Below are 7,155 nucleotides of genomic sequence, written 5' to 3' on the forward strand. Positions count from 1 at the left end.
TCTGACACTCAGTGACCACCCCTACATGTGCCACTTTACAGCAACTCCCTACTGTTGGCTTAAGCACAGATCATTTGAATTTTAATAATTAAGCAAGGCCACTGCCTTTCCTGCATAAAAATATCTTCAAACAGCTTCTCCAGATTCCTGTGGAATTCCCCACTAACTATCCCAGCCATTCCTGGAAGCCCAGACAAAGGGCTGGAGTTCAGAGGAGCCGATCCCTGTGGCCCCCCTGCCTGACCCTCCAGGGGCTGCAGCCCCCCAGGGTCACCATACCCTGCACCCAAGTCACCTCCACCTGTCCTGAGCTCTGCATGTCATTTCTCCCCTGCTCTGAGTTCTCAGGGGTTGACATTTCCTTTTCCATCTCTCAGCAGAAGACAGGGAATGGTGGTTGAGCAGGAGAGGGACTGTGAGGGTCCCCAAGGGGCTGGGTGTGATGGGGTCTCGGGATCCCAGGGGTGCTGAGCCAGCTGGCCAAGAGAAGCTGAAAGGGGCAGGATCTGACAGGCTGCAGCCAGACTGGCTTTCGAGAAAAGGCAATAAGAACCAGAAAACAGATTTGCAGTTAATGAATGTAAGAAGGAAGATAAGGAGCTGCCCTGTGGGGAACTGTGCCAGCCATCCATGTGTCCAGCAGCCCAGCCCACAGACAGAGAGCAAACGAGGCTTTGAATTCAAGGAAGTTTTGTCCTGCTCCAGGGAGGTGGCTTCTTCCAAACCCAGAGGATCAGGGGCTGGAGCTCAGCATTCATGCTCGATGTCCTGCAGAGCCTGCCCATGTCCAGGGCTTTGTGGGGGGTGGGGAGCAGAGACTGGAGTGTGGCACTGGGGGATGCAAACTCCCAGGACTGGGTTTGCCTGCAAACCAAGGGGGCTGTGGGGTACAGCATCCCCTAAGGAGCAGTGTGCAGTGAGACACAGCCCCAGTAAACATCAGGTAGTGTTAAACTGGTTGTGGGGGCTGAAGTTCAGTACAGTGCTGGTACCTGCAGCTCAGCAGTGTGACATTCCTCTACAGCCCAGAGCTCTCCAAGGAGATGGATGAGGACGGACAGTGCCATTCCAGTGATGCCAGCAACAGCCTGGTGCCTTCCTTAACCCACTTTTACCATGGCAGCACCAAAACACATCACCCAGCCAGAAAACCTGGCTGTCCCCGCATTTTGGTGTGGTGGCTTCATGGCACTGCTGGGGGACAAGGAGACTGAGACAGCACATGAGGCAGCAGCTGTGGGAGCAGGAGAACAAATTTATCCTCATCATCCCAATTATTTTCCAGGCACATATTTCATCTTCTCAAGGTTATGGTGTGAAATGTCCTCCTAGCGCTGGGTATGCCTGGGCACGCGCAGCCCCCAGGGCAGGGGCAGTAACCAGATCAGCTCCTCACACTCACCTTGCCAAGCAAACCCCGTGTTTGCTTTCACGCTGGCAGAGGACGTGCCCTTGAAACGTGCAGATAAGATACTGATGATGGGGAGCAATTCCACTTGCTATTAAAAACACCCAGTGACTGGAGAGCTCCTCATCTGATACCTGCTGCAAGGGCATGGCAGGCACCACAGCCGCCTTGGGACGTCCCACGGGCACTGCACCCATGCCGGGCACTGCAGCAGCTCCAGGAGGCCCCGTGGGCATCACTGGCTGCTCCCCAGGCACCACAGCAGCCTCAGGGAATCCCAGAAGTGTTGCTACCCACTCTGCCCATGCCCAGCCACACGTCAGCTTCCTGGGGCCAGCATTGAAATGCCCATCCACCCTCAGCACTTTCCTTTCCAATATTGCTTCTCAGAGAGCAGCAGTCCCTTTCCATACAAAAAATGGAAACGAGTCCCCCAGATACCAATCACAATTCCCAGTCAACTGGTCTAGCCCTGGTTCCCCTCCCGTTTGGGTCCCTTTGCTGTCCCCATCCTGTGGCAGGACACAAGAGGACCAGGGGCTCTGCAATCCATTCACATTCCTGTTTATATTCACTTGGCTTCTGAGATATGGCTTTGGAACTGTAAAAATATGTTATTTACTGTACAATTAAATATTTGTTTCCTAGTGGGCTGGACTTGGGTGAACTGGAGTTTCTACAATACCCTTTAAGCATGACTTACAATCTTCCTCTCTGCCTTCCTTTTTTTACCATTAATTCCCTCGCTCTCCATGCCTTTAGAGGCTGCTGTGAGCTTCGCTGGGGGCTTTACACAGTAAAAAATGAAACAAAAATTCTCAAAGGAACAAACACAAAGATTTAAAAGATTACTTTGCAATTGGATCCATCCCTCACTAATTTGATCTGCAGGAAGTGCAGTGGCAAAATGAATACAGAATATTTTTTAATTATTCAAGAGTACTTCCCCTGCGCGTACATCAGCCCAGCCCAGGCACCCAATTACTGTATTTTTAATGATGACAGTGCCGTGACATATTCGAGTGGACTGTCACAGCCTCTGCCTGTGGATTATCTGCTTCACCAGCACTTCCCACGGCGCCGTGTTTAGCTCTGGATGGCTGTTGTTTCCAGCAGGAGCCTGGCAGGGCAGGGCTCAGTTTCCGCCAGCCGAGCTCTGCCCTGGGCTCCTGTGTCCCTGGCAGTGTGTGACACGTTGTTCAGTGGGGATCAGACCAGCTCAGTGTTTCTGTCAGGTTGCTCATGTTTGATCCGTGGTGTGGTTTTTGGGGTTGTCCTTTGCAGGGGCAGGAGTTGGACTCGATGGTCCTTGTGAGTCCCTTCCAACTCAGGCTCTTCCATGGTTTTATGATCCAGGTGACTCCTAATTTTGCTGTTTTCTGGATATACATCTCTTAAACACAATTCAGTGTAAAAACCAAAATTATTTCCTTCACTTCTTCTAGAAGTGGGCGAGTTTCCTATTCATTTGGTACTTCCCAGTTGGACACTGACCACTCCATTTCCCTGTGCATCCAGGGGCCACAGAGTGGTCAGACCTCCCAGCCGGGCCAGACGCCCCTCACACTGCACAGACCCACACTCAGCACCCAGGACAAGGCCAAACTGCGATTTTCTGGGTTAATTGCCAGGATGCCAGTGCAGGGGAGAGACAGAGATTCCTTTGTGCTGGCTCCAAGTGCCTCTGTTCCAGGAGAACGGCTTATAACCGACCTTGCTTTGTGTGCCCAGCCCTGGCTTGACACTGTTTGCACAAGTGGCTGGGCTGACAAAGACAAAATCAGGAATTCTTGGAGATTTTGGGCAGTGAGGTATCTCCTGGAGCAGCTCTCAGACACAGAAGTCCCAGTTTTCCTCAGGGGTTCAGATCAGAAAATCCAATGCTGCAATGAGCAGAGCTGACATTCCTGGGAAAGCTGCTGCTCCGGGGTCCTGGACTGCCCTCCTTGCCTTCCCTCATCCAGCAAGGGAACAAAAAGCTTCTGATGCAGCAAGGCAAAGAAAGTTCCACCAGTGGCACACATTAGGAGAGTTGAGATCCTTCAAGTCCACCCATCCGTCCAGCCCTGCAGCACCAGCACCCAGTGCCCTCAGCCCTGCTGGCACTGCCGGAGCGTGGCCTTCATCCTGCTCATGCCCAAATGAGGAGAAAAAAGTCTGTTTCCATTGTCAAGCACATGGGAAATAAAATGAAAGCCCAGCACGGCACAAGGACCAGCCAGGACAGCTCTGATGGGGCCCTTCCTAGAAGGGACTTTCCCACCTTTCCTTCTGAGCCACCACTGCCAGTGACACCGCCCACGCTCACGGAGCCGGTTCTTCCCCAAGCGGGAAGAAAGCTGCCTTGGCTTGGCTTCCAGTAAAGCAGGGCAACTACAAAAGCTGTGGAAACCACACAACAATCAGAGGAAAGAGGAAAGTGATGCTGATGAGCAGATATTGGCTCTGAGCCTCACCTTGGTGGGGGCTGGGAACAACAACAGCTCTGGCAAAGAGTGGATGAAGGAGCAGCAGCGATGCACCACTTCCTGCTCAGAGGAATTACCTGGGTGGCAGCAGCTCCCAAAGTCAGGAAGGATAAAGGCAGCCAAAGCTGGATAACCTGAGCCCAAAGAGTGTCCTGGGCAGTCCGTGGTTTTAGATATGGATATAGATATAGATTTGTGTTTATATATAAGTGGCACAGGTTGTCCAGAGAAGCTGTGGCTGCCCCATCCCTGGAAGCGTTCAAGGCCAGGGTGGACAGGGCTTGGATCAACCTGGTGTAGTGGAAGATGTCCCTGCCCGTGGCAGAGGGTGGAACCTTTAAGGTCCCTTCCAACCCAGATCATTCTATGATTTCTATGATTCTCTATTTTGCAAGACTGGGATGAGGGAATAGCAGACATGCTGGTGGGCTCTTGGCAGGTCTCAGGAAAAGGCTATGTCAGTGGATTGATGCTGTTCATGATGGAGCAGGAACTGCAGGGAAAAAACATCACTGGGAAGCAGGGGAGGAGGACAAATGATTTCTGTCAAGCTAACTTGATCTATTTTTAGATAAAACTGTAATTAAGTCAGTACTTGAAAACAGCAGGACTTTTAAGGTAATAGGGCTTCTGTTACGTATCTAAATACGACATGGCACATATTAAATGAATCAGGAGATGTCTGTTGTCTCTGGAATGTAATTACAGGAGAAGAGGCCTCGTTTGGTTAGTGTATCCAGGAGAGTCCTTTGGGAATCAGCTCTTGACTCTGAACTAGTGCCGAGGGGAGTAAACAACATTCGTTTCAATTTGTTAAAATACAAAGACCCCGAGTCATTCCTCAGGATGGGTTGCTCCCTCCTGGGAAACGGCGACTGGGAAAGACCAAAAGGGTCCTGGTGCAGGAGCTGGGACTGAGAGCAGTGTGCGAGACCACGGCAAAGACAAACAAAATTACTGTGCTGTGTGTGTGGCTGGGCGATTGACAGGTTTGGGCAGAGATCAGAGCGAGAGGATCTTAATGAGGAGCTCCTGCCTTGCTTACAGGGGCAGAGCCCCATCCCCACCTCATGCAGGAAGCAAACCCAAGCCTGGAGCAGCTGCAGTGGCTTTTGGAAGCCAGCAGAGGTAACCTGGGCCCCGAGCCTGGAGGTGAGTGCACTGCCAGCTGGGCACATGGGTGTGCCACCAGCTGTGCACAGTGCCAGCCATACCTGAGATGGATGCACCACGAGACGTGTATATGGGTGTGACACCAGGTGCCAGATGTGCTCAGTGCCAGATGTGGTGCACTGCCAGATGTGCACATGGATGTGACACCAAATGTGCGCAGTGCCAGATGTACCTGCTGCCACTTGGCCAGAACTGCCAGCTCTGCTGCCACCCAGGTACGTCCCAGCTGTGGATGCTGCACCCGCATGAGCCTCAGATGCCCCATGGCTGCCAGCTGTGCCACAGCCACGACAGCTGTGCCAGGGCCCCAGCTGTGCCCCTGCTCTAGATGTGCCCCCTCGGTAGTGCCGCTGCCCACTTCCCCCTCTGCCCTGTGCCCCAGATGTGCCCTATCCCCCAGCGGTGCCCCCCATCCAGCTGTGCCCTATCCCCCTGCGGTGCCCGATTCCCCATCCAGCTGTGCCCAGATGCTCCAGCTGCGGCCCCGCTGCGCCCTCTGGCGGCCCCGACGCCTCCCTGCACCTCCCTCTTCTGCAGGGTTTTCTCTACTCAGTAATTTTATTCATCTTTTCCATTATTAAAACCTCTGTTACTTTTATAAAGTAACTGGTTTCCCCCGGAGCCCTCCCCAGAGATTGTTGCAAAGGGGAAAAGTGGCTTCCTAAGAGTTGATGGTTCACAAAATTCACCTCGTTATTATAAATACCATAATTTGCAGCGAGTGCAACAGAAAAGCTTTGACTCTGGTGGGGTACATGGTGAAAGTTCTCATCCCCCCTGAAAGAGAACAGAGCAATTAATAGGTGTTGGAGAGGAATTCTTTATTAAGTCCTTATGTGACATAAAACTGGTTACCAGCAGTAACAAGAAAACAATTACATATATTCTTATATATAAAAAAATTCTTAATTTTATAGTTTTATATATTTAATATGCATTTGATGTATTTAATGTATTTTATATGTATTTAATATATCAAATATTAAAAGAATAAAGAATATTAGTTAAAAAAAAAAAAAAAGACTGGGAAACAGGCTGAAAAAAATGGTTCTCTAATTTTTGGACCCGAATTTTTCACTTGTGTAACACACCTCTGGAATAATCCATTTCTCTGTAACATAAATCATACTCACTTCTGACTGAAGTCTCCCACGGTGGGTCCTGTCCTTCGTTTGTCCCGTGCTGCCATGTGCCACCTGCCCACAGTGCTGTGGAGTCAGTGCTGAAACCCCCTTCTTTCATAGCTGAACTGGGGAGAGGGAAATTCAGGTTTCTCTGAGACTTGTCAACGAGTTTCAGTCATGCAAAGGCCCAATTTAGGCAGCCAAACAAGCCGTGACAGCACCCACTCCTCCTGCCATCCGCCGTGAAAGGGCACGGATGTGTCCGCAGTGACACCTGCGCATGGGGACAGGGAGAGCCAGTGTCACATCCCAGACATCCATGTTCTGCCACACTCCTGCCCACGCAATGGGTCACTCCTGCAGCTCCCGCAAGCCACAGAGCCGGGCTGCCCTTCCCCAGAGCCCCACTGACCTCCCTTGATTTCATCCAGGGGGCTGAAAGACATAAATGGGATTAAAATAGTCAATCCTGACAGTGCTGAGCGTTTGACACCAGGATATGCCCAAGGATGTCCCCAGCAGAGCCCCCAGGGCAGGGGTGGGCAGAACACAGCATGGACTCCCAGAGTTCTCCCCCTCACCCATGTCCTTGCCTGTCCACCTCCTCCAGGCGCTGGTGGGATGCTTCCAGCGGCAGGAGGGGGACGATGGGCAGCACGCAGAGCCAGGGCTTTCAGTAGTTCATTCCGAGGCTGCTACAAGCTCTGAGCATATTTTTAATGTATTTATCTTCCGTCAGCTTCCTGCCAGGCTGGTCTGGGGGTAAACGGACAGAAAGAGGCAAATGGTGCTGGGGAGACTCTGACTGTGCAGCTGAGCCAGTGCCAGCAGAGCCCTGGGCCCGAAGGGCAGGGCGAGGCCAGGGGGTGGAGGGGTGACTCCATGGGGCTGAGGTGTGCTCACCACAGCCTGCTTTCATCCCCCCTTGGCTACACAGAGCAGAACACAACAGAAAGGGCTCTGCAGCAAGAGAGGGAAAGGG

At 52.0% G+C, this 7,155-nt stretch overlaps 1 long non-coding RNA gene across 4 annotated transcripts in view; it reads right to left on the reverse strand.

Moving 5' to 3' along the window:
- Positions 1 to 5,705: 5,705 nt before the first annotated feature.
- The window catches only part of LOC126638418 (uncharacterized), a 72,934-nt gene continuing 71,484 nt past the window's right edge, over positions 5,706 to 7,155 (reverse strand). For 2 of the 4 annotated variants that reach the window (XR_007628590.1, XR_007628589.1), the window contains one exon: positions 6,057 to 6,447. This is a non-coding gene — a long non-coding RNA (uncharacterized LOC126638418). The other 2 variants (XR_007628591.1, XR_007628592.1) reach the window with 2 other exon arrangements.

This window comes from Myiozetetes cayanensis, unplaced genomic scaffold, assembly GCF_022539395.1.
Source record: "Myiozetetes cayanensis isolate MyiCay16 unplaced genomic scaffold, myiCay2020 scf17, whole genome shotgun sequence".
NCBI lineage: Eukaryota > Metazoa > Chordata > Aves > Passeriformes > Tyrannidae > Myiozetetes > Myiozetetes cayanensis.